This window comes from Schistocerca gregaria, unplaced genomic scaffold (genome assembly GCF_023897955.1).
Source record: "Schistocerca gregaria isolate iqSchGreg1 unplaced genomic scaffold, iqSchGreg1.2 ptg000564l, whole genome shotgun sequence".
Taxonomy (NCBI): Eukaryota; Metazoa; Arthropoda; class Insecta; order Orthoptera; family Acrididae; genus Schistocerca; species Schistocerca gregaria.
The window spans coordinates 223050-248791 of record NW_026061956.1 but is presented as its reverse complement, the minus strand read 5'-3'; the positions used below and the strand labels follow the sequence as shown (position 1 = coordinate 248791).

General features: G+C 51.8%; 53 non-coding genes across 53 annotated transcripts; 43 read left to right on the top strand and 10 right to left on the bottom strand.

Moving 5' to 3' along the window:
- Positions 1-74: 74 nt before the first annotated feature.
- Trnam-cau (transfer RNA methionine (anticodon CAU)) lies at positions 75-147 on the top strand. Its single transcript has one exon. It is a non-coding gene; the product is annotated as a tRNA-Met (tRNA).
- Positions 148-608: 461 nt separating this feature from the next.
- On the top strand, positions 609-680 carry Trnae-uuc (transfer RNA glutamic acid (anticodon UUC)). Its single transcript has one exon. It is a non-coding gene; the product is annotated as a tRNA-Glu (tRNA).
- Positions 681-927: 247 nt separating this feature from the next.
- Positions 928-1001, top strand: Trnai-aau (transfer RNA isoleucine (anticodon AAU)). The gene has a single exon. It is a non-coding gene; the product is annotated as a tRNA-Ile (tRNA).
- A 733-nt stretch (positions 1002-1734) lies between these two features.
- Positions 1735-1806, bottom strand: Trnag-ucc (transfer RNA glycine (anticodon UCC)). The gene has a single exon. It is a non-coding gene; the product is annotated as a tRNA-Gly (tRNA).
- Positions 1807-2137: 331 nt separating this feature from the next.
- Positions 2138-2208, top strand: Trnag-gcc (transfer RNA glycine (anticodon GCC)). Its single transcript has one exon. It is a non-coding gene; the product is annotated as a tRNA-Gly (tRNA).
- A 292-nt stretch (positions 2209-2500) lies between these two features.
- Positions 2501-2573, top strand: Trnam-cau (transfer RNA methionine (anticodon CAU)). The gene has a single exon. It is a non-coding gene; the product is annotated as a tRNA-Met (tRNA).
- A 461-nt stretch (positions 2574-3034) lies between these two features.
- Positions 3035-3106, top strand: Trnae-uuc (transfer RNA glutamic acid (anticodon UUC)). Its single transcript has one exon. It is a non-coding gene; the product is annotated as a tRNA-Glu (tRNA).
- A 247-nt stretch (positions 3107-3353) lies between these two features.
- On the top strand, positions 3354-3427 carry Trnai-aau (transfer RNA isoleucine (anticodon AAU)). Its single transcript has one exon. It is a non-coding gene; the product is annotated as a tRNA-Ile (tRNA).
- Positions 3428-4160: 733 nt separating this feature from the next.
- Positions 4161-4232, bottom strand: Trnag-ucc (transfer RNA glycine (anticodon UCC)). The gene has a single exon. It is a non-coding gene; the product is annotated as a tRNA-Gly (tRNA).
- Positions 4233-4563: 331 nt separating this feature from the next.
- Positions 4564-4634, top strand: Trnag-gcc (transfer RNA glycine (anticodon GCC)). The gene has a single exon. It is a non-coding gene; the product is annotated as a tRNA-Gly (tRNA).
- A 292-nt stretch (positions 4635-4926) lies between these two features.
- Trnam-cau (transfer RNA methionine (anticodon CAU)) lies at positions 4927-4999 on the top strand. Its single transcript has one exon. It is a non-coding gene; the product is annotated as a tRNA-Met (tRNA).
- A 461-nt stretch (positions 5000-5460) lies between these two features.
- On the top strand, positions 5461-5532 carry Trnae-uuc (transfer RNA glutamic acid (anticodon UUC)). Its single transcript has one exon. It is a non-coding gene; the product is annotated as a tRNA-Glu (tRNA).
- Positions 5533-5790: 258 nt separating this feature from the next.
- On the top strand, positions 5791-5864 carry Trnai-aau (transfer RNA isoleucine (anticodon AAU)). Its single transcript has one exon. It is a non-coding gene; the product is annotated as a tRNA-Ile (tRNA).
- A 733-nt stretch (positions 5865-6597) lies between these two features.
- Positions 6598-6669, bottom strand: Trnag-ucc (transfer RNA glycine (anticodon UCC)). The gene has a single exon. It is a non-coding gene; the product is annotated as a tRNA-Gly (tRNA).
- Positions 6670-7000: 331 nt separating this feature from the next.
- On the top strand, positions 7001-7071 carry Trnag-gcc (transfer RNA glycine (anticodon GCC)). The gene has a single exon. It is a non-coding gene; the product is annotated as a tRNA-Gly (tRNA).
- A 292-nt stretch (positions 7072-7363) lies between these two features.
- Positions 7364-7436, top strand: Trnam-cau (transfer RNA methionine (anticodon CAU)). The gene has a single exon. It is a non-coding gene; the product is annotated as a tRNA-Met (tRNA).
- Positions 7437-7897: 461 nt separating this feature from the next.
- Trnae-uuc (transfer RNA glutamic acid (anticodon UUC)) lies at positions 7898-7969 on the top strand. The gene has a single exon. It is a non-coding gene; the product is annotated as a tRNA-Glu (tRNA).
- Positions 7970-8227: 258 nt separating this feature from the next.
- Trnai-aau (transfer RNA isoleucine (anticodon AAU)) lies at positions 8228-8301 on the top strand. The gene has a single exon. It is a non-coding gene; the product is annotated as a tRNA-Ile (tRNA).
- Positions 8302-9034: 733 nt separating this feature from the next.
- Positions 9035-9106, bottom strand: Trnag-ucc (transfer RNA glycine (anticodon UCC)). Its single transcript has one exon. It is a non-coding gene; the product is annotated as a tRNA-Gly (tRNA).
- A 331-nt stretch (positions 9107-9437) lies between these two features.
- Positions 9438-9508, top strand: Trnag-gcc (transfer RNA glycine (anticodon GCC)). Its single transcript has one exon. It is a non-coding gene; the product is annotated as a tRNA-Gly (tRNA).
- Positions 9509-9800: 292 nt separating this feature from the next.
- Positions 9801-9873, top strand: Trnam-cau (transfer RNA methionine (anticodon CAU)). Its single transcript has one exon. It is a non-coding gene; the product is annotated as a tRNA-Met (tRNA).
- Positions 9874-10334: 461 nt separating this feature from the next.
- Trnae-uuc (transfer RNA glutamic acid (anticodon UUC)) lies at positions 10335-10406 on the top strand. The gene has a single exon. It is a non-coding gene; the product is annotated as a tRNA-Glu (tRNA).
- Positions 10407-10664: 258 nt separating this feature from the next.
- Trnai-aau (transfer RNA isoleucine (anticodon AAU)) lies at positions 10665-10738 on the top strand. Its single transcript has one exon. It is a non-coding gene; the product is annotated as a tRNA-Ile (tRNA).
- Positions 10739-11471: 733 nt separating this feature from the next.
- Trnag-ucc (transfer RNA glycine (anticodon UCC)) lies at positions 11472-11543 on the bottom strand. The gene has a single exon. It is a non-coding gene; the product is annotated as a tRNA-Gly (tRNA).
- Positions 11544-11874: 331 nt separating this feature from the next.
- On the top strand, positions 11875-11945 carry Trnag-gcc (transfer RNA glycine (anticodon GCC)). Its single transcript has one exon. It is a non-coding gene; the product is annotated as a tRNA-Gly (tRNA).
- Positions 11946-12237: 292 nt separating this feature from the next.
- Positions 12238-12310, top strand: Trnam-cau (transfer RNA methionine (anticodon CAU)). Its single transcript has one exon. It is a non-coding gene; the product is annotated as a tRNA-Met (tRNA).
- Positions 12311-12771: 461 nt separating this feature from the next.
- Trnae-uuc (transfer RNA glutamic acid (anticodon UUC)) lies at positions 12772-12843 on the top strand. The gene has a single exon. It is a non-coding gene; the product is annotated as a tRNA-Glu (tRNA).
- Positions 12844-13101: 258 nt separating this feature from the next.
- Positions 13102-13175, top strand: Trnai-aau (transfer RNA isoleucine (anticodon AAU)). Its single transcript has one exon. It is a non-coding gene; the product is annotated as a tRNA-Ile (tRNA).
- Positions 13176-13908: 733 nt separating this feature from the next.
- On the bottom strand, positions 13909-13980 carry Trnag-ucc (transfer RNA glycine (anticodon UCC)). Its single transcript has one exon. It is a non-coding gene; the product is annotated as a tRNA-Gly (tRNA).
- Positions 13981-14311: 331 nt separating this feature from the next.
- Trnag-gcc (transfer RNA glycine (anticodon GCC)) lies at positions 14312-14382 on the top strand. Its single transcript has one exon. It is a non-coding gene; the product is annotated as a tRNA-Gly (tRNA).
- Positions 14383-14674: 292 nt separating this feature from the next.
- Positions 14675-14747, top strand: Trnam-cau (transfer RNA methionine (anticodon CAU)). Its single transcript has one exon. It is a non-coding gene; the product is annotated as a tRNA-Met (tRNA).
- A 461-nt stretch (positions 14748-15208) lies between these two features.
- On the top strand, positions 15209-15280 carry Trnae-uuc (transfer RNA glutamic acid (anticodon UUC)). Its single transcript has one exon. It is a non-coding gene; the product is annotated as a tRNA-Glu (tRNA).
- A 258-nt stretch (positions 15281-15538) lies between these two features.
- On the top strand, positions 15539-15612 carry Trnai-aau (transfer RNA isoleucine (anticodon AAU)). The gene has a single exon. It is a non-coding gene; the product is annotated as a tRNA-Ile (tRNA).
- A 733-nt stretch (positions 15613-16345) lies between these two features.
- Positions 16346-16417, bottom strand: Trnag-ucc (transfer RNA glycine (anticodon UCC)). The gene has a single exon. It is a non-coding gene; the product is annotated as a tRNA-Gly (tRNA).
- Positions 16418-16748: 331 nt separating this feature from the next.
- On the top strand, positions 16749-16819 carry Trnag-gcc (transfer RNA glycine (anticodon GCC)). The gene has a single exon. It is a non-coding gene; the product is annotated as a tRNA-Gly (tRNA).
- A 292-nt stretch (positions 16820-17111) lies between these two features.
- On the top strand, positions 17112-17184 carry Trnam-cau (transfer RNA methionine (anticodon CAU)). The gene has a single exon. It is a non-coding gene; the product is annotated as a tRNA-Met (tRNA).
- A 461-nt stretch (positions 17185-17645) lies between these two features.
- On the top strand, positions 17646-17717 carry Trnae-uuc (transfer RNA glutamic acid (anticodon UUC)). The gene has a single exon. It is a non-coding gene; the product is annotated as a tRNA-Glu (tRNA).
- A 258-nt stretch (positions 17718-17975) lies between these two features.
- Trnai-aau (transfer RNA isoleucine (anticodon AAU)) lies at positions 17976-18049 on the top strand. The gene has a single exon. It is a non-coding gene; the product is annotated as a tRNA-Ile (tRNA).
- Positions 18050-18782: 733 nt separating this feature from the next.
- Trnag-ucc (transfer RNA glycine (anticodon UCC)) lies at positions 18783-18854 on the bottom strand. Its single transcript has one exon. It is a non-coding gene; the product is annotated as a tRNA-Gly (tRNA).
- A 331-nt stretch (positions 18855-19185) lies between these two features.
- Positions 19186-19256, top strand: Trnag-gcc (transfer RNA glycine (anticodon GCC)). The gene has a single exon. It is a non-coding gene; the product is annotated as a tRNA-Gly (tRNA).
- Positions 19257-19548: 292 nt separating this feature from the next.
- Trnam-cau (transfer RNA methionine (anticodon CAU)) lies at positions 19549-19621 on the top strand. Its single transcript has one exon. It is a non-coding gene; the product is annotated as a tRNA-Met (tRNA).
- A 461-nt stretch (positions 19622-20082) lies between these two features.
- Positions 20083-20154, top strand: Trnae-uuc (transfer RNA glutamic acid (anticodon UUC)). The gene has a single exon. It is a non-coding gene; the product is annotated as a tRNA-Glu (tRNA).
- Positions 20155-20412: 258 nt separating this feature from the next.
- Trnai-aau (transfer RNA isoleucine (anticodon AAU)) lies at positions 20413-20486 on the top strand. Its single transcript has one exon. It is a non-coding gene; the product is annotated as a tRNA-Ile (tRNA).
- Positions 20487-21219: 733 nt separating this feature from the next.
- Trnag-ucc (transfer RNA glycine (anticodon UCC)) lies at positions 21220-21291 on the bottom strand. Its single transcript has one exon. It is a non-coding gene; the product is annotated as a tRNA-Gly (tRNA).
- Positions 21292-21622: 331 nt separating this feature from the next.
- On the top strand, positions 21623-21693 carry Trnag-gcc (transfer RNA glycine (anticodon GCC)). Its single transcript has one exon. It is a non-coding gene; the product is annotated as a tRNA-Gly (tRNA).
- A 292-nt stretch (positions 21694-21985) lies between these two features.
- Trnam-cau (transfer RNA methionine (anticodon CAU)) lies at positions 21986-22058 on the top strand. Its single transcript has one exon. It is a non-coding gene; the product is annotated as a tRNA-Met (tRNA).
- A 461-nt stretch (positions 22059-22519) lies between these two features.
- Trnae-uuc (transfer RNA glutamic acid (anticodon UUC)) lies at positions 22520-22591 on the top strand. The gene has a single exon. It is a non-coding gene; the product is annotated as a tRNA-Glu (tRNA).
- A 258-nt stretch (positions 22592-22849) lies between these two features.
- Trnai-aau (transfer RNA isoleucine (anticodon AAU)) lies at positions 22850-22923 on the top strand. Its single transcript has one exon. It is a non-coding gene; the product is annotated as a tRNA-Ile (tRNA).
- A 733-nt stretch (positions 22924-23656) lies between these two features.
- Positions 23657-23728, bottom strand: Trnag-ucc (transfer RNA glycine (anticodon UCC)). Its single transcript has one exon. It is a non-coding gene; the product is annotated as a tRNA-Gly (tRNA).
- A 331-nt stretch (positions 23729-24059) lies between these two features.
- Trnag-gcc (transfer RNA glycine (anticodon GCC)) lies at positions 24060-24130 on the top strand. The gene has a single exon. It is a non-coding gene; the product is annotated as a tRNA-Gly (tRNA).
- A 292-nt stretch (positions 24131-24422) lies between these two features.
- Positions 24423-24495, top strand: Trnam-cau (transfer RNA methionine (anticodon CAU)). Its single transcript has one exon. It is a non-coding gene; the product is annotated as a tRNA-Met (tRNA).
- Positions 24496-24956: 461 nt separating this feature from the next.
- Positions 24957-25028, top strand: Trnae-uuc (transfer RNA glutamic acid (anticodon UUC)). The gene has a single exon. It is a non-coding gene; the product is annotated as a tRNA-Glu (tRNA).
- A 258-nt stretch (positions 25029-25286) lies between these two features.
- Positions 25287-25360, top strand: Trnai-aau (transfer RNA isoleucine (anticodon AAU)). Its single transcript has one exon. It is a non-coding gene; the product is annotated as a tRNA-Ile (tRNA).
- The last annotated feature ends 382 nt before the right edge of the window (positions 25361-25742 follow it).

The window sequence follows — 25742 nt, the reverse complement described above, 5'->3', positions numbered from 1 at the left end:
GAGCCAGCAAGTGCAGACTCTCTACCACTAGTATTTGCTACTTGCCGAGATTCCAGAAGGTTTGGCAATCACGTGCCTCGGTAGCGCAGTAGGCAGCGCGTAAGTCTCATAATCTTAAGGTCGTGAGTTCGATCCTCACCCGGGGCATTTAATTTACTTTCGTTCACAGCTGAATTGACGGCTCTGGGGTTGAGAAGGAGCAAAACAGCTTGTAGTTTGTTATCCACAAGGTTTCAACAACTCAGCGTGAAAATGCTTACTTCCCGTTATTACTACTTGCAGTTCTTTTGTGAAATTTTCAAGAAAAAATGTACTAGTACTAAAACTGAATTTCGTATGATATAACATGTAAAGTCACACAGTGTATGGCCTGCTATACCTGTATAACGACAGGCTGCAGGTCTTTACTTGCGAAATAAGTAAATAAATATTACTACTCACAGGTTTGCTTTTCCTCCTACCCCTGTAACAACGAGGCCAAAAGCAACGGACTGTGACTTTTGCCATGCGCGCCTCGGCATGGGAGCGCGAAAAGATGGTCGCAAACAGGGAAAGTGCGACACGGAAAGCCAGTGGAGGGGGTGTAAACCCCGAAAAAAGTGTGCGCGTCCGGTGTGGTCTAGTGGCTAGGATACCTGGCTTTCACCCAGGAGGCCCGGGTTCGATTCCCGGTACCGGAATGTAATTTTTTCGGAACAAATCACGACAAGTTTGGACAGAGCGAAATGCTGTTTTCACGTCCTCCTCGCGTTATAGCTACTGGTTCATAAACGTGAGCTGAAAACAGTCGAGAGAAACGGGCACGCAATGAAATTACTACGAGCAGCGGAATAAAGGGAGGAGAGACGCTGGACTGCTACCATAGAAATGTTACCTGTAAATACGCAGAGCTACTCCCTCTAAGTGCTGGAAGACAGTGTGCACCGAGGCCCGTTAGCTCAGTTGGTTAGAGCGTCGTGCTAATAACGCGAAGGTCGTGGGTTCGATCCCCCCACGGGCCAATACGATTTTTCTATTTCAAAAAGGCAACGCCTATTTCGGCGGGGAAGTGTGGTGACTAAGAAATCGTGTGGGAGCAGATAGGGGACCCGAAAGCGACTTGTCGGGACGCGCTAAAACACTTCACAGGTCACAGCACGCTGAACACACTGTTTCTCGTCCGATCACCGCTACTGCGCGACGCTGGGCGTTGTCAGTGCTTGGGCGGGTGACCGCCTGCGAACACAGGGCGCTGCCGACAGTTTCAATTCGTATTTCTCTTTTCTCGTCGGTTTCGGAGCTGCAGCGCTATTCGGTCAAGGGCACTGGCGCCACGTTTTGCCTCTCGGTATGCCAAGTCGCGCCGTGCGGCCACAGTGAAAAGAAGGAGCGTGTTGTAAAATTTTCAACAAAGAAAAAAAGAAATGTACTAGTAATAAAACTGAATTTGTCTGACAGAACATGTAAAATCACACAATGCACGATAACAGGCAGCAGGTCTTTACTTGAGGCATAAGTAATGTTGTGCCCGCCTCGCCATACCTCTCTCAGTCGTTTCGCGTGCTTGTCCTTCTGATATAGGCCGATTGGAGAGCGTCAGCTCTCGCGTCAGCCGAGCAAAGTCGAGACAAGTCGAGACTCAAGCGGAATCGACGCACACAATATAGGGTGGCCTGCAGCGAGTAAGAGGGGGAAAGAAACATTAATTTAAGGACGCGTGGCAAAAGTACTCATACGCAGAAGTAAAACGGAGGCTGCGGTGGCCGGGAATCGAACCCGGATCAACTGCTTGGAAGGCAACTATGCTGACCATTACACCACCACCGCACGGTTTTCTTCTGCGCACGCCCCGCTGTGTCTGCTTCCCGCCTGTCGGCGGCGGCCGAAGGTGGTCGCAGCAGTAGGCGCATTACGGGGTAGGCGAGCGCATCCAGACAGCGTCTCTACGCACATTTCGCGTCCTTTGGCAAGAGTCGTCGCGTGCGTGTGCCGCAACACTACTAAGACGATCGCGTTCGGGCGTCATTTTTAAGCAGTGCAGCGCAGGATTCAGCGTTTGTAGCATTCTCTCGAGAGGATGCCACGGCGCTGGACGGCAGTCCCACTTTCCCTTCAGACGTCTGCCGCGGAAAGCACAAGGAAGCTGCGAACTAGCTGGGCATCGGTGGTTCAGTGGTAGAATGCTCGCCTGCCACGCGGGCGGCCCGGGTTCGATTCCCGGCCGATGCATCATTTTGTTTTTCCCCGATAGTGGAGCTGCGAGTCTTTCGCACTCGAAGTGCGTGGGCCACGAGAATGGACCGCGGGATTCCGTGTGGAAACAGCCAAACACGCAGCGCGCACGTCTTCTCGTTTGGACTCCTGCGTGCTATTGTACATACTGGCGTCGGCCTAGCATCGCAAGTTGCCTGCAGCGCTGGGAATGCACGTGTAGTAACAGAAAAAATGAGCCAGCAAGTGCAGACTCTCTACCACTAGTATTTGCTACTTGCCGAGATTCCAGAAGGTTTGGCAATCACGTGCCTCGGTAGCGCAGTAGGCAGCGCGTAAGTCTCATAATCTTAAGGTCGTGAGTTCGATCCTCACCCGGGGCATTTAATTTACTTTCGTTCACAGCTGAATTGACGGCTCTGGGGTTGAGAAGGAGCAAAACAGCTTGTAGTTTGTTATCCACAAGGTTTCAACAACTCAGCGTGAAAATGCTTACTTCCCGTTATTACTACTTGCAGTTCTTTTGTGAAATTTTCAAGAAAAAATGTACTAGTACTAAAACTGAATTTCGTATGATATAACATGTAAAGTCACACAGTGTATGGCCTGCTATACCTGTATAACGACAGGCTGCAGGTCTTTACTTGCGAAATAAGTAAATAAATATTACTACTCACAGGTTTGCTTTTCCTCCTACCCCTGTAACAACGAGGCCAAAAGCAACGGACTGTGACTTTTGCCATGCGCGCCTCGGCATGGGAGCGCGAAAAGATGGTCGCAAACAGGGAAAGTGCGACACGGAAAGCCAGTGGAGGGGGTGTAAACCCCGAAAAAAGTGTGCGCGTCCGGTGTGGTCTAGTGGCTAGGATACCTGGCTTTCACCCAGGAGGCCCGGGTTCGATTCCCGGTACCGGAATGTAATTTTTTCGGAACAAATCACGACAAGTTTGGACAGAGCGAAATGCTGTTTTCACGTCCTCCTCGCGTTATAGCTACTGGTTCATAAACGTGAGCTGAAAACAGTCGAGAGAAACGGGCACGCAATGAAATTACTACGAGCAGCGGAATAAAGGGAGGAGAGACGCTGGACTGCTACCATAGAAATGTTACCTGTAAATACGCAGAGCTACTCCCTCTAAGTGCTGGAAGACAGTGTGCACCGAGGCCCGTTAGCTCAGTTGGTTAGAGCGTCGTGCTAATAACGCGAAGGTCGTGGGTTCGATCCCCCCACGGGCCAATACGATTTTTCTATTTCAAAAAGGCAACGCCTATTTCGGCGGGGAAGTGTGGTGACTAAGAAATCGTGTGGGAGCAGATAGGGGACCCGAAAGCGACTTGTCGGGACGCGCTAAAACACTTCACAGGTCACAGCACGCTGAACACACTGTTTCTCGTCCGATCACCGCTACTGCGCGACGCTGGGCGTTGTCAGTGCTTGGGCGGGTGACCGCCTGCGAACACAGGGCGCTGCCGACAGTTTCAATTCGTATTTCTCTTTTCTCGTCGGTTTCGGAGCTGCAGCGCTATTCGGTCAAGGGCACTGGCGCCACGTTTTGCCTCTCGGTATGCCAAGTCGCGCCGTGCGGCCACAGTGAAAAGAAGGAGCGTGTTGTAAAATTTTCAACAAAGAAAAAAAGAAATGTACTAGTAATAAAACTGAATTTGTCTGACAGAACATGTAAAATCACACAATGCACGATAACAGGCAGCAGGTCTTTACTTGAGGCATAAGTAATGTTGTGCCCGCCTCGCCATACCTCTCTCAGTCGTTTCGCGTGCTTGTCCTTCTGATATAGGCCGATTGGAGAGCGTCAGCTCTCGCGTCAGCCGAGCAAAGTCGAGACAAGTCGAGACTCAAGCGGAATCGACGCACACAATATAGGGTGGCCTGCAGCGAGTAAGAGGGGGAAAGAAACATTAATTTAAGGACGCGTGGCAAAAGTACTCATACGCAGAAGTAAAACGGAGGCTGCGGTGGCCGGGAATCGAACCCGGATCAACTGCTTGGAAGGCAACTATGCTGACCATTACACCACCACCGCACGGTTTTCTTCTGCGCACGCCCCGCTGTGTCTGCTTCCCGCCTGTCGGCGGCGGCCGAAGGTGGTCGCAGCAGTAGGCGCATTACGGGGTAGGCGAGCGCATCCAGACAGCGTCTCTACGCACATTTCGCGTCCTTTGGCAAGAGTCGTCGCGTGCGTGCGCCGCAACACTACTAAGACGATCGCGTTCGGGCGTCATTTTTAAGCAGTGCAGCGCAGGATTCAGCGTTTGTAGCATTCTCTCGAGAGGATGCCACGGCGCTGGACGGCAGTCCCACTTTCCCTTCAGACGTCTGCCGCGGAAAGCACAAGGAAGCTGCGAACTAGCTGGGCATCGGTGGTTCAGTGGTAGAATGCTCGCCTGCCACGCGGGCGGCCCGGGTTCGATTCCCGGCCGATGCATCATTTTGTTTTTCCCCGATAGTGGAGCTGCGAGTCTTTCGCACTCGAAGTGCGTGGGCCACGAGAATGGACCGCGGGATTCCGTGTGGAAACAGCCAAACACGCAGCGCGCACGTCTTCTCGTTTGGACTCCTGCGTGCTATTGTACATACTGGCGTCGGCCTAGCATCGCAAGTTGCCTGCAGCGCTGGGAATGCACGTGTAGTAACAGAAAAAATGAGCCAGCAAGTGCAGACTCTCTACCACTAGTATTTGCTACTTGCCGAGATTCCAGAAGGTTTGGCAATCACGTGCCTCGGTAGCGCAGTAGGCAGCGCGTAAGTCTCATAATCTTAAGGTCGTGAGTTCGATCCTCACCCGGGGCATTTAATTTACTTTCGTTCACAGCTGAATTGACGGCTCTGGGGTTGAGAAGGAGCAAAACAGCTTGTAGTTTGTTATCCACAAGGTTTCAACAACTCAGCGTGAAAATGCTTACTTCCCGTTATTACTACTTGCAGTTCTTTTGTGAAATTTTCAAGAAAAAATGTACTAGTACTAAAACTGAATTTCGTATGATATAACATGTAAAGTCACACAGTGTATGGCCTGCTATACCTGTATAACGACAGGCTGCAGGTCTTTACTTGCGAAATAAGTAAATAAATATTACTACTCACAGGTTTGCTTTTCCTCCTACCCCTGTAACAACGAGGCCAAAAGCAACGGACTGTGACTTTTGCCATGCGCGCCTCGGCATGGGAGCGCGAAAAGATGGTCGCAAACAGGGAAAGTGCGACACGGAAAGCCAGTGGAGGGGGTGTAAACCCCGAAAAAAGTGTGCGCGTCCGGTGTGGTCTAGTGGCTAGGATACCTGGCTTTCACCCAGGAGGCCCGGGTTCGATTCCCGGTACCGGAATGTAATTTTTTCGGAACAAATCACGACAAGTTTGGACAGAGCGAAATGCTGTTTTCACGTCCTCCTCGCGTTATAGCTACTGGTTCATAAACGTGAGCTGAAAACAGTCGAGAGAAACGGGCACGCAATGAAATTACTACGAGCAGCGGAATAAAGGGAGGAGAGACGCTGGTCCACTGTTGGACTGCTACCATAGAAATGTTACCTGTAAATACGCAGAGCTACTCCCTCTAAGTGCTGGAAGACAGTGTGCACCGAGGCCCGTTAGCTCAGTTGGTTAGAGCGTCGTGCTAATAACGCGAAGATCGTGGGTTCGATCCCCCCACGGGCCAATACGATTTTTCTATTTCAAAAAGGCAACGCCTATTTCGGCGGGGAAGTGTGGTGACTAAGAAATCGTGTGGGAGCAGATAGGGGACCCGAAAGCGACTTGTCGGGACGCGCTAAAACACTTCACAGGTCACAGCACGCTGAACACACTGTTTCTCGTCCGATCACCGCTACTGCGCGACGCTGGGCGTTGTCAGTGCTTGGGCGGGTGACCGCCTGCGAACACAGGGCGCTGCCGACAGTTTCAATTCGTATTTCTCTTTTCTCGTCGGTTTCGGAGCTGCAGCGCTATTCGGTCAAGGGCACTGGCGCCACGTTTTGCCTCTCGGTATGCCAAGTCGCGCCGTGCGGCCACAGTGAAAAGAAGGAGCGTGTTGTAAAATTTTCAACAAAGAAAAAAAGAAATGTACTAGTAATAAAACTGAATTTGTCTGACAGAACATGTAAAATCACACAATGCACGATAACAGGCAGCAGGTCTTTACTTGAGGCATAAGTAATGTTGTGCCCGCCTCGCCATACCTCTCTCAGTCGTTTCGCGTGCTTGTCCTTCTGATATAGGCCGATTGGAGAGCGTCAGCTCTCGCGTCAGCCGAGCAAAGTCGAGACAAGTCGAGACTCAAGCGGAATCGACGCACACAATATAGGGTGGCCTGCAGCGAGTAAGAGGGGGAAAGAAACATTAATTTAAGGACGCGTGGCAAAAGTACTCATACGCAGAAGTAAAACGGAGGCTGCGGTGGCCGGGAATCGAACCCGGATCAACTGCTTGGAAGGCAACTATGCTGACCATTACACCACCACCGCACGGTTTTCTTCTGCGCACGCCCCGCTGTGTCTGCTTCCCGCCTGTCGGCGGCGGCCGAAGGTGGTCGCAGCAGTAGGCGCATTACGGGGTAGGCGAGCGCATCCAGACAGCGTCTCTACGCACATTTCGCGTCCTTTGGCAAGAGTCGTCGCGTGCGTGCGCCGCAACACTACTAAGACGATCGCGTTCGGGCGTCATTTTTAAGCAGTGCAGCGCAGGATTCAGCGTTTGTAGCATTCTCTCGAGAGGATGCCACGGCGCTGGACGGCAGTCCCACTTTCCCTTCAGACGTCTGCCGCGGAAAGCACAAGGATGCTGCGAACTAGCTGGGCATCGGTGGTTCAGTGGTAGAATGCTCGCCTGCCACGCGGGCGGCCCGGGTTCGATTCCCGGCCGATGCATCATTTTGTTTTTCCCCGATAGTGGAGCTGCGAGTCTTTCGCACTCGAAGTGCGTGGGCCACGAGAATGGACCGCGGGATTCCGTGTGGAAACAGCCAAACACGCAGCGCGCACGTCTTCTCGTTTGGACTCCTGCGTGCTATTGTACATACTGGCGTCGGCCTAGCATCGCAAGTTGCCTGCAGCGCTGGGAATGCACGTGTAGTAACAGAAAAAATGAGCCAGCAAGTGCAGACTCTCTACCACTAGTATTTGCTACTTGCCGAGATTCCAGAAGGTTTGGCAATCACGTGCCTCGGTAGCGCAGTAGGCAGCGCGTAAGTCTCATAATCTTAAGGTCGTGAGTTCGATCCTCACCCGGGGCATTTAATTTACTTTCGTTCACAGCTGAATTGACGGCTCTGGGGTTGAGAAGGAGCAAAACAGCTTGTAGTTTGTTATCCACAAGGTTTCAACAACTCAGCGTGAAAATGCTTACTTCCCGTTATTACTACTTGCAGTTCTTTTGTGAAATTTTCAAGAAAAAATGTACTAGTACTAAAACTGAATTTCGTATGATATAACATGTAAAGTCACACAGTGTATGGCCTGCTATACCTGTATAACGACAGGCTGCAGGTCTTTACTTGCGAAATAAGTAAATAAATATTACTACTCACAGGTTTGCTTTTCCTCCTACCCCTGTAACAACGAGGCCAAAAGCAACGGACTGTGACTTTTGCCATGCGCGCCTCGGCATGGGAGCGCGAAAAGATGGTCGCAAACAGGGAAAGTGCGACACGGAAAGCCAGTGGAGGGGGTGTAAACCCCGAAAAAAGTGTGCGCGTCCGGTGTGGTCTAGTGGCTAGGATACCTGGCTTTCACCCAGGAGGCCCGGGTTCGATTCCCGGTACCGGAATGTAATTTTTTCGGAACAAATCACGACAAGTTTGGACAGAGCGAAATGCTGTTTTCACGTCCTCCTCGCGTTATAGCTACTGGTTCATAAACGTGAGCTGAAAACAGTCGAGAGAAACGGGCACGCAATGAAATTACTACGAGCAGCGGAATAAAGGGAGGAGAGACGCTGGTCCACTGTTGGACTGCTACCATAGAAATGTTACCTGTAAATACGCAGAGCTACTCCCTCTAAGTGCTGGAAGACAGTGTGCACCGAGGCCCGTTAGCTCAGTTGGTTAGAGCGTCGTGCTAATAACGCGAAGGTCGTGGGTTCGATCCCCCCACGGGCCAATACGATTTTTCTATTTCAAAAAGGCAACGCCTATTTCGGCGGGGAAGTGTGGTGACTAAGAAATCGTGTGGGAGCAGATAGGGGACCCGAAAGCGACTTGTCGGGACGCGCTAAAACACTTCACAGGTCACAGCACGCTGAACACACTGTTTCTCGTCCGATCACCGCTACTGCGCGACGCTGGGCGTTGTCAGTGCTTGGGCGGGTGACCGCCTGCGAACACAGGGCGCTGCCGACAGTTTCAATTCGTATTTCTCTTTTCTCGTCGGTTTCGGAGCTGCAGCGCTATTCGGTCAAGGGCACTGGCGCCACGTTTTGCCTCTCGGTATGCCAAGTCGCGCCGTGCGGCCACAGTGAAAAGAAGGAGCGTGTTGTAAAATTTTCAACAAAGAAAAAAAGAAATGTACTAGTAATAAAACTGAATTTGTCTGACAGAACATGTAAAATCACACAATGCACGATAACAGGCAGCAGGTCTTTACTTGAGGCATAAGTAATGTTGTGCCCGCCTCGCCATACCTCTCTCAGTCGTTTCGCGTGCTTGTCCTTCTGATATAGGCCGATTGGAGAGCGTCAGCTCTCGCGTCAGCCGAGCAAAGTCGAGACAAGTCGAGACTCAAGCGGAATCGACGCACACAATATAGGGTGGCCTGCAGCGAGTAAGAGGGGGAAAGAAACATTAATTTAAGGACGCGTGGCAAAAGTACTCATACGCAGAAGTAAAACGGAGGCTGCGGTGGCCGGGAATCGAACCCGGATCAACTGCTTGGAAGGCAACTATGCTGACCATTACACCACCACCGCACGGTTTTCTTCTGCGCACGCCCCGCTGTGTCTGCTTCCCGCCTGTCGGCGGCGGCCGAAGGTGGTCGCAGCAGTAGGCGCATTACGGGGTAGGCGAGCGCATCCAGACAGCGTCTCTACGCACATTTCGCGTCCTTTGGCAAGAGTCGTCGCGTGCGTGCGCCGCAACACTACTAAGACGATCGCGTTCGGGCGTCATTTTTAAGCAGTGCAGCGCAGGATTCAGCGTTTGTAGCATTCTCTCGAGAGGATGCCACGGCGCTGGACGGCAGTCCCACTTTCCCTTCAGACGTCTGCCGCGGAAAGCACAAGGAAGCTGCGAACTAGCTGGGCATCGGTGGTTCAGTGGTAGAATGCTCGCCTGCCACGCGGGCGGCCCGGGTTCGATTCCCGGCCGATGCATCATTTTGTTTTTCCCCGATAGTGGAGCTGCGAGTCTTTCGCACTCGAAGTGCGTGGGCCACGAGAATGGACCGCGGGATTCCGTGTGGAAACAGCCAAACACGCAGCGCGCACGTCTTCTCGTTTGGACTCCTGCGTGCTATTGTACATACTGGCGTCGGCCTAGCATCGCAAGTTGCCTGCAGCGCTGGGAATGCACGTGTAGTAACAGAAAAAATGAGCCAGCAAGTGCAGACTCTCTACCACTAGTATTTGCTACTTGCCGAGATTCCAGAAGGTTTGGCAATCACGTGCCTCGGTAGCGCAGTAGGCAGCGCGTAAGTCTCATAATCTTAAGGTCGTGAGTTCGATCCTCACCCGGGGCATTTAATTTACTTTCGTTCACAGCTGAATTGACGGCTCTGGGGTTGAGAAGGAGCAAAACAGCTTGTAGTTTGTTATCCACAAGGTTTCAACAACTCAGCGTGAAAATGCTTACTTCCCGTTATTACTACTTGCAGTTCTTTTGTGAAATTTTCAAGAAAAAATGTACTAGTACTAAAACTGAATTTCGTATGATATAACATGTAAAGTCACACAGTGTATGGCCTGCTATACCTGTATAACGACAGGCTGCAGGTCTTTACTTGCGAAATAAGTAAATAAATATTACTACTCACAGGTTTGCTTTTCCTCCTACCCCTGTAACAACGAGGCCAAAAGCAACGGACTGTGACTTTTGCCATGCGCGCCTCGGCATGGGAGCGCGAAAAGATGGTCGCAAACAGGGAAAGTGCGACACGGAAAGCCAGTGGAGGGGGTGTAAACCCCGAAAAAAGTGTGCGCGTCCGGTGTGGTCTAGTGGCTAGGATACCTGGCTTTCACCCAGGAGGCCCGGGTTCGATTCCCGGTACCGGAATGTAATTTTTTCGGAACAAATCACGACAAGTTTGGACAGAGCGAAATGCTGTTTTCACGTCCTCCTCGCGTTATAGCTACTGGTTCATAAACGTGAGCTGAAAACAGTCGAGAGAAACGGGCACGCAATGAAATTACTACGAGCAGCGGAATAAAGGGAGGAGAGACGCTGGTCCACTGTTGGACTGCTACCATAGAAATGTTACCTGTAAATACGCAGAGCTACTCCCTCTAAGTGCTGGAAGACAGTGTGCACCGAGGCCCGTTAGCTCAGTTGGTTAGAGCGTCGTGCTAATAACGCGAAGGTCGTGGGTTCGATCCCCCCACGGGCCAATACGATTTTTCTATTTCAAAAAGGCAACGCCTATTTCGGCGGGGAAGTGTGGTGACTAAGAAATCGTGTGGGAGCAGATAGGGGACCCGAAAGCGACTTGTCGGGACGCGCTAAAACACTTCACAGGTCACAGCACGCTGAACACACTGTTTCTCGTCCGATCACCGCTACTGCGCGACGCTGGGCGTTGTCAGTGCTTGGGCGGGTGACCGCCTGCGAACACAGGGCGCTGCCGACAGTTTCAATTCGTATTTCTCTTTTCTCGTCGGTTTCGGAGCTGCAGCGCTATTCGGTCAAGGGCACTGGCGCCACGTTTTGCCTCTCGGTATGCCAAGTCGCGCCGTGCGGCCACAGTGAAAAGAAGGAGCGTGTTGTAAAATTTTCAACAAAGAAAAAAAGAAATGTACTAGTAATAAAACTGAATTTGTCTGACAGAACATGTAAAATCACACAATGCACGATAACAGGCAGCAGGTCTTTACTTGAGGCATAAGTAATGTTGTGCCCGCCTCGCCATACCTCTCTCAGTCGTTTCGCGTGCTTGTCCTTCTGATATAGGCCGATTGGAGAGCGTCAGCTCTCGCGTCAGCCGAGCAAAGTCGAGACAAGTCGAGACTCAAGCGGAATCGACGCACACAATATAGGGTGGCCTGCAGCGAGTAAGAGGGGGAAAGAAACATTAATTTAAGGACGCGTGGCAAAAGTACTCATACGCAGAAGTAAAACGGAGGCTGCGGTGGCCGGGAATCGAACCCGGATCAACTGCTTGGAAGGCAACTATGCTGACCATTACACCACCACCGCACGGTTTTCTTCTGCGCACGCCCCGCTGTGTCTGCTTCCCGCCTGTCGGCGGCGGCCGAAGGTGGTCGCAGCAGTAGGCGCATTACGGGGTAGGCGAGCGCATCCAGACAGCGTCTCTACGCACATTTCGCGTCCTTTGGCAAGAGTCGTCGCGTGCGTGCGCCGCAACACTACTAAGACGATCGCGTTCGGGCGTCATTTTTAAGCAGTGCAGCGCAGGATTCAGCGTTTGTAGCATTCTCTCGAGAGGATGCCACGGCGCTGGACGGCAGTCCCACTTTCCCTTCAGACGTCTGCCGCGGAAAGCACAAGGAAGCTGCGAACTAGCTGGGCATCGGTGGTTCAGTGGTAGAATGCTCGCCTGCCACGCGGGCGGCCCGGGTTCGATTCCCGGCCGATGCATCATTTTGTTTTTCCCCGATAGTGGAGCTGCGAGTCTTTCGCACTCGAAGTGCGTGGGCCACGAGAATGGACCGCGGGATTCCGTGTGGAAACAGCCAAACACGCAGCGCGCACGTCTTCTCGTTTGGACTCCTGCGTGCTATTGTACATACTGGCGTCGGCCTAGCATCGCAAGTTGCCTGCAGCGCTGGGAATGCACGTGTAGTAACAGAAAAAATGAGCCAGCAAGTGCAGACTCTCTACCACTAGTATTGACTACTTGCCGAGATTCCAGAAGGTTTGGCAATCACGTGCCTCGGTAGCGCAGTAGGCAGCGCGTAAGTCTCATAATCTTAAGGTCGTGAGTTCGATCCTCTCCTGGGGCATTTAATTTACTTTCGTTCACAGCTGAATTGACGGCTCTGGGGTTGAGAAGGAGCAAAACAGCTTGTAGTTTGTTATCCACAAGGTTTCAACAACTCAGCGTGAAAATGCTTACTTCCCGTTATTACTAATTGCAGTTCTTTTGTGAAATTTTCAAGAAAAAATGTACTAGTACTAAAACTGAATTTCGTATGATATAACATGTAAAGTCACACAGTGTATGGCCTGCTATACCTGTATAACGACAGGCTGCAGGTCTTTACTTGCGAAATAAGTAAATAAATATTACTACTCACAGGTTTGCTTTTCCTCCTACCCCTGTAACAACGAGGCCAAAAGCAACGGACTGTGACTTTTGCCATGCGCGCCTCGGCATGGGAGCGCGAAAAGATGGTCGCAAACAGGGAAAGTGCGACACGGAAAGCCAGTGGAAGGGGTGTAAACCCCGAAAAAAGTGTGCGCGTCCGGTGTGGTCTAGTGGCTAGGATACCTGGCTTTCACCCAGGAGGCCCGGGTTCGATTCCCGGTACCGGAATGTAATTTTTTCGGAACAAATCACGACAAGTTTGGACAGAGCGAAATGCTGTTTTCACGTCCTCCTCGCGTTATAGCTACTGGTTCATAAACGTGAGCTGAAAACAGTCGAGAGAAACGGGCACGCAATGAAATTACTACGAGCAGCGGAATAAAGGGAGGAGAGACGCTGGTCCACTGTTGGACTGCTACCATAGAAATGTTACCTGTAAATACGCAGAGCTACTCCCTCTAAGTGCTGGAAGACAGTGCGCACCGAGGCCCGTTAGCTCAGTTGGTTAGAGCGTCGTGCTAATAACGCGAAGGTCGTGGGTTCGATCCCCCCACGGGCCAATACGATTTTTCTATTTAAAAAAGGCAACGCCTATTTCGGCGGGGAAGTGTGGTGACTAAGAAATCGTGTGGGAGCAGATAGGGGACCCGAAAGCGACTTGTCGGGACGCGCTAAAACACTTCACAGGTCACAGCACGCTGAACACACTGTTTCTCGTCCGATCACCGCTACTGCGCGACGCTGGGCGTTGTCAGTGCTTGGGCGGGTGACCGCCTGCGAACACAGGGCGCTGCCGACAGTTTCAATTCGTATTTCTCTTTTCTCGTCGGTTTCGGAGCTGCAGCGCTATTCGGTCAAGGGCACTGGCGCCACGTTTTGCCTCTCGGTATGCCAAGTCGCGCCGTGCGGCCACAGTGAAAAGAAGGAGCGTGTTGTAAAATTTTCAACAAAGAAAAAAAGAAATGTACTAGTAATAAAACTGAATTTGTCTGACAGAACATGTAAAATCACACAATGCACGATAACAGGCAGCAGGTCTTTACTTGAGGCATAAGTAATGTTGTGCCCGCCTCGCCATACCTCTCTCAGTCGTTTCGCGTGCTTGTCCTTCTGATATAGGCCGATTGGAGAGCGTCAGCTCTCGCGTCAGCCGAGCAAAGTCGAGACAAGTCGAGACTCAAGCGGAATCGACGCACACAATATAGGGTGGCCTGCAGCGAGTAAGAGGGGGAAAGAAACATTAATTTAAGGACGCGTGGCAAAAGTACTCATACGCAGAAGTAAAACGGAGGCTGCGGTGGCCGGGAATCGAACCCGGATCAACTGCTTGGAAGGCAACTATGCTGACCATTACACCACCACCGCACGGTTTTCTTCTGCGCACGCCCCGCTGTGTCTGCTTCCCGCCTGTCGGCGGCGGCCGAAGGTGGTCGCAGCAGTAGGCGCATTACGGGGTAGGCGAGCGCATCCAGACAGCGTCTCTACGCACATTTCGCGTCCTTTGGCAAGAGTCGTCGCGTGCGTGCGCCGCAACACTACTAAGACGATCGCGTTCGGGCGTCATTTTTAAGCAGTGCAGCGCAGGATTCAGCGTTTGTAGCATTCTCTCGAGAGGATGCCACGGCGCTGGACGGCAGTCCCACTTTCCCTTCAGACGTCTGCCGCGGAAAGCACAAGGAAGCTGCGAACTAGCTGGGCATCGGTGGTTCAGTGGTAGAATGCTCGCCTGCCACGCGGGCGGCCCGGGTTCGATTCCCGGCCGATGCATCATTTTGTTTTTCCCCGATAGTGGAGCTGCGAGTCTTTCGCACTCGAAGTGCGTGGGCCACGAGAATGGACCGCGGGATTCCGTGTGGAAACAGCCAAACACGCAGCGCGCACGTCTTCTCGTTTGGACTCCTGCGTGCTATTGTACATACTGGCGTCGGCCTAGCATCGCAAGTTGCCTGCAGCGCTGGGAATGCACGTGTAGTAACAGAAAAAATGAGCCAGCAAGTGCAGACTCTCTACCACTAGTATTTGCTACTTGCCGAGATTCCAGAAGGTTTGGCAATCACGTGCCTCGGTAGCGCAGTAGGCAGCGCGTAAGTCTCATAATCTTAAGGTCGTGAGTTCGATCCTCACCCGGGGCATTTAATTTACTTTCGTTCACAGCTGAATTGACGGCTCTGGGGTTGAGAAGGAGCAAAACAGCTTGTAGTTTGTTATCCACAAGGTTTCAACAACTCAGCGTGAAAATGCTTACTTCCCGTTATTACTAATTGCAGTTCTTTTGTGAAATTTTCAAGAAAAAATGTACTAGTACTAAAACTGAATTTCGTATGATATAACATGTAAAGTCACACAGTGTATGGCCTGCTATACCTGTATAACGACAGGCTGCAGGTCTTTACTTGCGAAATAAGTAAATAAATATTACTACTCACAGGTTTGCTTTTCCTCCTACCCCTGTAACAACGAGGCCAAAAGCAACGGACTGTGACTTTTGCCATGCGCGCCTCGGCATGGGAGCGCGAAAAGATGGTCGCAAACAGGGAAAGTGCGACACGGAAAGCCAGTGGAAGGGGTGTACACCCCGAAAAAAGTGTGCGCGTCCGGTGTGGTCTAGTGGCTAGGATACCTGGCTTTCACCCAGGAGGCCCGGGTTCGATTCCCGGTACCGGAATGTAATTTTTTCGGAACAAATCACGACAAGTTTGGACAGAGCGAAATGCTGTTTTCACGTCCTCCTCGCGTTATAGCTACTGGTTCATAAACGTGAGCTGAAAACAGTCGAGAGAAACGGGCACGCAATGAAATTACTACGAGCAGCGGAATAAAGGGAGGAGAGACGCTGGTCCACTGTTGGACTGCTACCATAGAAATGTTACCTGTAAATACGCAGAGCTACTCCCTCTAAGTGCTGGAAGACAGTGTGCACCGAGGCCCGTTAGCTCAGTTGGTTAGAGCGTCGTGCTAATAACGCGAAGGTCGTGGGTTCGATCCCCCCACGGGCCAATACGATTTTTCTATTTAAAAAAGGCAACGCCTATTTCGGCGGGGAAGTGTGGTGACTAAGAAATCGTGTGGGAGCAGATAGGGGACCCGAAAGCGACTTGTCGGGACGCGCTAAAACACTTCACAGGTCACAGCACGCTGAACACACTGTTTCTCGTCCGATCACCGCTACTGCGCGACGCTGGGCGTTGTCAGTGCTTGGGCGGGTGACCGCCTGCGAACACAGGGCGCTGCCGACAGTTTCAATTCGTATTTCTCTTTTCTCGTCGGTTTCGGAGCTGCAGCGCTATTCGGTCAAGGGCACTGGCGCCACGTTTTGCCTCTCGGTATGCCAAGTCGCGCCGTGCGGCCACAGTGAAAAGAAGGAGCGTGTTGTAAAATTTTCAACAAAGAAAAAAAGAAATGTACTAGTAATAAAACTGAATTTGTCTGACAGAACATGTAAAATCACACAATGCACGATAACAGGCACCAGGTCTTTACTTGAGGCATAAGTAATGTTGTGCCCGCCTCGCCATACCTCTCTCAGTCGTTTCGCGTGCTTGTCCTTCTGATATAGGCCGATTGGAGAGCGTCAGCTCTCGCGTCAGCCGAGCAAAGTCGAGACAAGTCGAGACTCAAGCGGAATCGACGCACACAATATAGGGTGGCCTGCAGCGAGTAAGAGGGGGAAAGAAACATTAATTTAAGGACGCGTGGCAAAAGTACTCATACGCAGAAGTAAAACGGAGGCTGCGGTGGCCGGGAATCGAACCCGGATCAACTGCTTGGAAGGCAACTATGCTGACCATTACACCACCACCGCACGGTTTTCTTCTGCGCACGCCCCGCTGTGTCTGCTTCCCGCCTGTCGGCGGCGGCCGAAGGTGGTCGCAGCAGTAGGCGCATTACGGGGTAGGCGAGCGCATCCAAACAGCGTCTCTACGCACATTTCGCGTCCTTTGGCAAGAGTCGTCGCGTGCGTGCGCCGCAACACTACTAAGACGATCGCGTTCGGGCGTCATTTTTAAGCAGTGCAGCGCAGGATTCAGCGTTTGTAGCATTCTCTCGAGAGGATGCCACGGCGCTGGACGGCAGTCCCACTTTCCCTTCAGACGTCTGCCGCGGAAAGCACAAGGAAGCTGCGAACTAGCTGGGCATCGGTGGTTCAGTGGTAGAATGCTCGCCTGCCACGCGGGCGGCCCGGGTTCGATTCCCGGCCGATGCATCATTTTGTTTTTCCCCGATAGTGGAGCTGCGAGTCTTTCGCACTCGAAGTGCGTGGGCCACGAGAATGGACCGCGGGATTCCGTGTGGAAACAGCCAAACACGCAGCGCGCACGTCTTCTCGTTTGGACTCCTGCGTGCTATTGTACATACTGGCGTCGGCCTAGCATCGCAAGTTGCCTGCAGCGCTGGGAATGCACGTGTAGTAACAGAAAAAATGAGCCAGCAAGTGCAGACTCTCTACCACTAGTATTTGCTACTTGCCGAGATTCCAGAAGGTTTGGCAATCACGTGCCTCGGTAGCGCAGTAGGCAGCGCGTAAGTCTCATAATCTTAAGGTCGTGAGTTCGATCCTCACCCAGGGCATTTAATTTACTTTCGTTCACAGCTGAATTGACGGCTCTGGGGTTGAGAAGGAGCAAAACAGCTTGTAGTTTGTTATCCACAAGGTTTCAACAACTCAGCGTGAAAATGCTTACTTCCCGTTATTACTAATTGCAGTTCTTTTGTGAAATTTTCAAGAAAAAATGTACTAGTACTAAAACTGAATTTCGTATGATATAACATGTAAAGTCACACAGTGTATGGCCTGCTATACCTGTATAACGACAGGCTGCAGGTCTTTACTTGCGAAATAAGTAAATAAATATTACTACTCACAGGTTTGCTTTTCCTCCTACCCCTGTAACAACGAGGCCAAAAGCAACGGACTGTGACTTTTGCCATGCGCGCCTCGGCATGGGAGCGCGAAAAGATGGTCGCAAACAGGGAAAGTGCGACACGGAAAGCCAGTGGAAGGGGTGTAAACCCCGAAAAAAGTGTGCGCGTCCGGTGTGGTCTAGTGGCTAGGATACCTGGCTTTCACCCAGGAGGCCCGGGTTCGATTCCCGGTACCGGAATGTAATTTTTTCGGAACAAATCACGACAAGTTTGGACAGAGCGAAATGCTGTTTTCACGTCCTCCTCGCGTTATAGCTACTGGTTCATAAACGTGAGCTGAAAACAGTCGAGAGAAACGGGCACGCAATGAAATTACTACGAGCAGCGGAATAAAGGGAGGAGAGACGCTGGTCCACTGTTGGACTGCTACCATAGAAATGTTACCTGTAAATACGCAGAGCTACTCCCTCTAAGTGCTGGAAGACAGTGCGCACCGAGGCCCGTTAGCTCAGTTGGTTAGAGCGTCGTGCTAATAACGCGAAGGTCGTGGGTTCGATCCCCCCACGGGCCAATACGATTTTTCTATTTAAAAAAGGCAACGCCTATTTCGGCGGGGAAGTGTGGTGACTAAGAAATCGTGTGGGAGCAGATAGGGGACCCGAAAGCGACTTGTCGGGACGCGCTAAAACACTTCACAGGTCACAGCACGCTGAACACACTGTTTCTCGTCCGATCACCGCTACTGCGCGACGCTGGGCGTTGTCAGTGCTTGGGCGGGTGACCGCCTGCGAACACAGGGCGCTGCCGACAGTTTCAATTCGTATTTCTCTTTTCTCGTCGGTTTCGGAGCTGCAGCGCTATTCGGTCAAGGGCACTGGCGCCACGTTTTGCCTCTCGGTATGCCAAGTCGCGCCGTGCGGCCACAGTGAAAAGAAGGAGCGTGTTGTAAAATTTTCAACAAAGAAAAAAAGAAATGTACTAGTAATAAAACTGAATTTGTCTGACAGAACATGTAAAATCACACAATGCACGATAACAGGCAGCAGGTCTTTACTTGAGGCATAAGTAATGTTGTGCCCGCCTCGCCATACCTCTCTCAGTCGTTTCGCGTGCTTGTCCTTCTGATATAGGCCGATTGGAGAGCGTCAGCTCTCGCGTCAGCCGAGCAAAGTCGAGACAAGTCGAGACTCAAGCGGAATCGACGCACACAATATAGGGTGGCCTGCAGCGAGTAAGAGGGGGAAAGAAACATTAATTTAAGGACGCGTGGCAAAAGTACTCATACGCAGAAGTAAAACGGAGGCTGCGGTGGCCGGGAATCGAACCCGGATCAACTGCTTGGAAGGCAACTATGCTGACCATTACACCACCACCGCACGGTTTTCTTCTGCGCACGCCCCGCTGTGTCTGCTTCCCGCCTGTCGGCGGCGGCCGAAGGTGGTCGCAGCAGTAGGCGCATTACGGGGTAGGCGAGCGCATCCAGACAGCGTCTCTACGCACATTTCGCGTCCTTTGGCAAGAGTCGTCGCGTGCGTGCGCCGCAACACTACTAAGACGATCGCGTTCGGGCGTCATTTTTAAGCAGTGCAGCGCAGGATTCAGCGTTTGTAGCATTCTCTCGAGAGGATGCCACGGCGCTGGACGGCAGTCCCACTTTCCCTTCAGACGTCTGCCGCGGAAAGCACAAGGAAGCTGCGAACTAGCTGGGCATCGGTGGTTCAGTGGTAGAATGCTCGCCTGCCACGCGGGCGGCCCGGGTTCGATTCCCGGCCGATGCATCATTTTGTTTTTCCCCGATAGTGGAGCTGCGAGTCTTTCGCACTCGAAGTGCGTGGGCCACGAGAATGGACCGCGGGATTCCGTGTGGAAACAGCCAAACACGCAGCGCGCACGTCTTCTCGTTTGGACTCCTGCGTGCTATTGTACATACTGGCGTCGGCCTAGCATCGCAAGTTGCCTGCAGCGCTGGGAATGCACGTGTAGTAACAGAAAAAATGAGCCAGCAAGTGCAGACTCTCTACCACTAGTATTTGCTACTTGCCGAGATTCCAGAAGGTTTGGCAATCACGTGCCTCGGTAGCGCAGTAGGCAGCGCGTAAGTCTCATAATCTTAAGGTCGTGAGTTCGATCCTCACCCGGGGCATTTAATTTACTTTCGTTCACAGCTGAATTGACGGCTCTGGGGTTGAGAAGGAGCAAAACAGCTTGTAGTTTGTTATCCACAAGGTTTCAACAACTCAGCGTGAAAATGCTTACTTCCCGTTATTACTAATTGCAGTTCTTTTGTGAAATTTTCAAGAAAAAATGTACTAGTACTAAAACTGAATTTCGTATGATATAACATGTAAAGTCACACAGTGTATGGCCTGCTATACCTGTATAACGACAGGCTGCAGGTCTTTACTTGCGAAATAAGTAAATAAATATTACTACTCACAGGTTTGCTTTTCCTCCTACCCCTGTAACAACGAGGCCAAAAGCAACGGACTGTGACTTTTGCCATGCGCGCCTCGGCATGGGAGCGCGAAAAGATGGTCGCAAACAGGGAAAGTGCGACACGGAAAGCCAGTGGAAGGGGTGTAAACCCCGAAAAAAGTGTGCGCGTCCGGTGTGGTCTAGTGGCTAGGATACCTGGCTTTCACCCAGGAGGCCCGGGTTCGATTCCCGGTACCGGAATGTAATTTTTTCGGAACAAATCACGACAAGTTTGGACAGAGCGAAATGCTGTTTTCACGTCCTCCTCGCGTTATAGCTACTGGTTCATAAACGTGAGCTGAAAACAGTCGAGAGAAACGGGCACGCAATGAAATTACTACGAGCAGCGGAATAAAGGGAGGAGAGACGCTGGTCCACTGTTGGACTGCTACCATAGAAATGTTACCTGTAAATACGCAGAGCTACTCCCTCTAAGTGCTGGAAGACAGTGTGCACCGAGGCCCGTTAGCTCAGTTGGTTAGAGCGTCGTGCTAATAACGCGAAGGTCGTGGGTTCGATCCCCCCACGGGCCAATACGATTTTTCTATTTAAAAAAGGCAACGCCTATTTCGGCGGGGAAGTGTGGTGACTAAGAAATCGTGTGGGAGCAGATAGGGGACCCGAAAGCGACTTGTCGGGACGCGCTAAAACACTTCACAGGTCACAGCACGCTGAACACACTGTTTCTCGTCCGATCACCGCTACTGCGCGACGCTGGGCGTTGTCAGTGCTTGGGCGGGTGACCGCCTGCGAACACAGGGCGCTGCCGACAGTTTCAATTCGTATTTCTCTTTTCTCGTCGGTTTCGGAGCTGCAGCGCTATTCGGTCAAGGGCACTGGCGCCACGTTTTGCCTCTCGGTATGCCAAGTCGCGCCGTGCGGCCACAGTGAAAAGAAGGAGCGTGTTGTAAAATTTTCAACAAAGAAAAAAAGAAATGTACTAGTAATAAAACTGAATTTGTCTGACAGAACATGTAAAATCACACAATGCACGATAACAGGCAGCAGGTCTTTACTTGAGGCATAAGTAATGTTGTGCCCGCCTCGCCATACCTCTCTCAGTCGTTTCGCGTGCTTGTCCTTCTGATATAGGCCGATTGGAGAGCGTCAGCTCTCGCGTCAGCCGAGCAAAGTCGAGACAAGTCGAGACTCAAGCGGAATCGACGCACACAATATAGGGTGGCCTGCAGCGAGTAAGAGGGGGAAAGAAACATTAATTTAAGGACGCGTGGCAAAAGTACTCATACGCAGAAGTAAAACGGAGGCTGCGGTGGCCGGGAATCGAACCCGGATCAACTGCTTGGAAGGCAACTATGCTGACCATTACACCACCACCGCACGGTTTTCTTCTGCGCACGCCCCGCTGTGTCTGCTTCCCGCCTGTCGGCGGCGGCCGAAGGTGGTCGCAGCAGTAGGCGCATTACGGGGTAGGCGAGCGCATCCAGACAGCGTCTCTACGCACATTTCGCGTCCTTTGGCAAGAGTCGTCGCGTGCGTGCGCCGCAACACTACTAAGACGATCGCGTTCGGGCGTCATTTTTAAGCAGTGCAGCGCAGGATTCAGCGTTTGTAGCATTCTCTCGAGAGGATGCCACGGCGCTGGACGGCAGTCCCACTTTCCCTTCAGACGTCTGCCGCGGAAAGCACAAGGAAGCTGCGAACTAGCTGGGCATCGGTGGTTCAGTGGTAGAATGCTCGCCTGCCACGCGGGCGGCCCGGGTTCGATTCCCGGCCGATGCATCATTTTGTTTTTCCCCGATAGTGGAGCTGCGAGTCTTTCGCACTCGAAGTGCGTGGGCCACGAGAATGGACCGCGGGATTCCGTGTGGAAACAGCCAAACACGCAGCGCGCACGTCTTCTCGTTTGGACTCCTGCGTGCTATTGTACATACTGGCGTCGGCCTAGCATCGCAAGTTGCCTGCAGCGCTGGGAATGCACGTGTAGTAACAGAAAAAATGAGCCAGCAAGTGCAGACTCTCTACCACTAGTATTTGCTACTTGCCGAGATTCCAGAAGGTTTGGCAATCACGTGCCTCGGTAGCGCAGTAGGCAGCGCGTAAGTCTCATAATCTTAAGGTCGTGAGTTCGATCCTCACCCGGGGCATTTAATTTACTTTCGTTCACAGCTGAATTGACGGCTCTGGGGTTGAGAAGGAGCAAAACAGCTTGTAGTTTGTTATCCACAAGGTTTCAACAACTCAGCGTGAAAATGCTTACTTCCCGTTATTACTAATTGCAGTTCTTTTGTGAAATTTTCAAGAAAAAATGTACTAGTACTAAAACTGAATTTCGTATGATATAACATGTAAAGTCACACAGTGTATGGCCTGCTATACCTGTATAACGACAGGCTGCAGGTCTTTACTTGCGAAATAAGTAAATAAATATTACTACTCACAGGTTTGCTTTTCCTCCTACCCCTGTAACAACGAGGCCAAAAGCAACGGACTGTGACTTTTGCCATGCGCGCCTCGGCATGGGAGCGCGAAAAGATGGTCGCAAACAGGGAAAGTGCGACACGGAAAGCCAGTGGAAGGGGTGTAAACCCCGAAAAAAGTGTGCGCGTCCGGTGTGGTCTAGTGGCTAGGATACCTGGCTTTCACCCAGGAGGCCCGGGTTCGATTCCCGGTACCGGAATGTAATTTTTTCGGAACAAATCACGACAAGTTTGGACAGAGCGAAATGCTGTTTTCACGTCCTCCTCGCGTTATAGCTACTGGTTCATAAACGTGAGCTGAAAACAGTCGAGAGAAACGGGCACGCAATGAAATTACTACGAGCAGCGGAATAAAGGGAGGAGAGACGCTGGTCCACTGTTGGACTGCTACCATAGAAATGTTACCTGTAAATACGCAGAGCTACTCCCTCTAAGTGCTGGAAGACAGTGTGCACCGAGGCCCGTTAGCTCAGTTGGTTAGAGCGTCGTGCTAATAACGCGAAGGTCGTGGGTTCGATCCCCCCACGGGCCAATACGATTTTTCTATTTAAAAAAGGCAACGCCTATTTCGGCGGGGAAGTGTGGTGACTAAGAAATCGTGTGGGAGCAGATAGGGGACCCGAAAGCGACTTGTCGGGACGCGCTAAAACACTTCACAGGTCACAGCACGCTGAACACACTGTTTCTCGTCCGATCACCGCTACTGCGCGACGCTGGGCGTTGTCAGTGCTTGGGCGGGTGACCGCCTGCGAACACAGGGCGCTGCCGACAGTTTCAATTCGTATTTCTCTTTTCTCGTCGGTTTCGGAGCTGCAGCGCTATTCGGTCAAGGGCACTGGCGCCACGTTTTGCCTCTCGGTATGCCAAGTCGCGCCGTGCGGCCACAGTGAAAAGAAGGAGCGTGTTGTAAAATTTTCAACAAAGAAAAAAAGAAATGTACTAGTAATAAAACTGAATTTGTCTGACAGAACATGTAAAATCACACAATGCACGATAACAGGCAGCAGGTCTTTACTTGAGGCATAAGTAATGTTGTGCCCGCCTCGCCATACCTCTCTCAGTCGTTTCGCGTGCTTGTCCTTCTGATATAGGCCGATTGGAGAGCGTCAGCTCTCGCGTCAGCCGAGCAAAGTCGAGACAAGTCGAGACTCAAGCGGAATCGACGCACACAATATAGGGTGGCCTGCAGCGAGTAAGAGGGGGAAAGAAACATTAATTTAAGGACGCGTGGCAAAAGTACTCATACGCAGAAGTAAAACGGAGGCTGCGGTGGCCGGGAATCGAACCCGGATCAACTGCTTGGAAGGCAACTATGCTGACCATTACACCACCACCGCACGGTTTTCTTCTGCGCACGCCCCGCTGTGTCTGCTTCCCGCCTGTCGGCGGCGGCCGAAGGTGGTCGCAGCAGTAGGCGCATTACGGGGTAGGCGAGCGCATCCAGACAGCGTCTCTACGCACATTTCGCGTCCTTTGGCAAGAGTCGTCGCGTGCGTGCGCCGCAACACTACTAAGACGATCGCGTTCGGGCGTCATTTTTAAGCAGTGCAGCGCAGGATTCAGCGTTTGTAGCATTCTCTCGAGAGGATGCCACGGCGCTGGACGGCAGTCCCACTTTCCCTTCAGACGTCTGCCGCGGAAAGCACAAGGAAGCTGCGAACTAGCTGGGCATCGGTGGTTCAGTGGTAGAATGCTCGCCTGCCACGCGGGCGGCCCGGGTTCGATTCCCGGCCGATGCATCATTTTGTTTTTCCCCGATAGTGGAGCTGCGAGTCTTTCGCACTCGAAGTGCGTGGGCCACGAGAATGGACCGCGGGATTCCGTGTGGAAACAGCCAAACACGCAGCGCGCACGTCTTCTCGTTTGGACTCCTGCGTGCTATTGTACATACTGGCGTCGGCCTAGCATCGCAAGTTGCCTGCAGCGCTGGGAATGCACGTGTAGTAACAGAAAAAATGAGCCAGCAAGTGCAGACTCTCTACCACTAGTATTTGCTACTTGCCGAGATTCCAGAAGGTTTGGCAATCACGTGCCTCGGTAGCGCAGTAGGCAGCGCGTAAGTCTCATAATCTTAAGGTCGTGAGTTCGATCCTCACCCGGGGCATTTAATTTACTTTCGTTCACAGCTGAATTGACGGCTCTGGGGTTGAGAAGGAGCAAAACAGCTTGTAGTTTGTTATCCACAAGGTTTCAACAACTCAGCGTGAAAATGCTTACTTCCCGTTATTACTAATTGCAGTTCTTTTGTGAAATTTTCAAGAAAAAATGTACTAGTACTAAAACTGAATTTCGTATGATATAACATGTAAAGTCACACAGTGTATGGCCTGCTATACCTGTATAACGACAGGCTGCAGGTCTTTACTTGCGAAATAAGTAAATAAATATTACTACTCACAGGTTTGCTTTTCCTCCTACCCCTGTAACAACGAGGCCAAAAGCAACGGACTGTGACTTTTGCCATGCGCGCCTCGGCATGGGAGCGCGAAAAGATGGTCGCAAACAGGGAAAGTGCGACACGGAAAGCCAGTGGAGGGGGTGTAAACCCCGAAAAAAGTGTGCGCGTCCGGTGTGGTCTAGTGGCTAGGATACCTGGCTTTCACCCAGGAGGCCCGGGTTCGATTCCCGGTACCGGAATGTAATTTTTTCGGAACAAATCACGACAAGTTTGGACAGAGCGAAATGCTGTTTTCACGTCCTCCTCGCGTTATAGCTACTGGTTCATAAACGTGAGCTGAAAACAGTCGAGAGAAACGGGCACGCAATGAAATTACTACGAGCAGCGGAATAAAGGGAGGAGAGACGCTGGTCCACTGTTGGACTGCTACCATAGAAATGTTACCTGTAAATACGCAGAGCTACTCCCTCTAAGTGCTGGAAGACAGTGTGCACCGAGGCCCGTTAGCTCAGTTGGTTAGAGCGTCGTGCTAATAACGCGAAGGTCGTGGGTTCGATCCCCCCACGGGCCAATACGATTTTTCTATTTAAAAAAGGCAACGCCTATTTCGGCGGGGAAGTGTGGTGACTAAGAAATCGTGTGGGAGCAGATAGGGGACCCGAAAGCGACTTGTCGGGACGCGCTAAAACACTTCACAGGTCACAGCACGCTGAACACACTGTTTCTCGTCCGATCACCGCTACTGCGCGACGCTGGGCGTTGTCAGTGCTTGGGCGGGTGACCGCCTGCGAACACAGGGCGCTGCCGACAGTTTCAATTCGTATTTCTCTTTTCTCGTCGGTTTCGGAGCTGCAGCGCTATTCGGTCAAGGGCACTGGCGCCACGTTTTGCCTCTCGGTATGCCAAGTCGCGCCGTGCGGCCACAGTGAAAAGAAGGAGCGTGTTGTAAAATT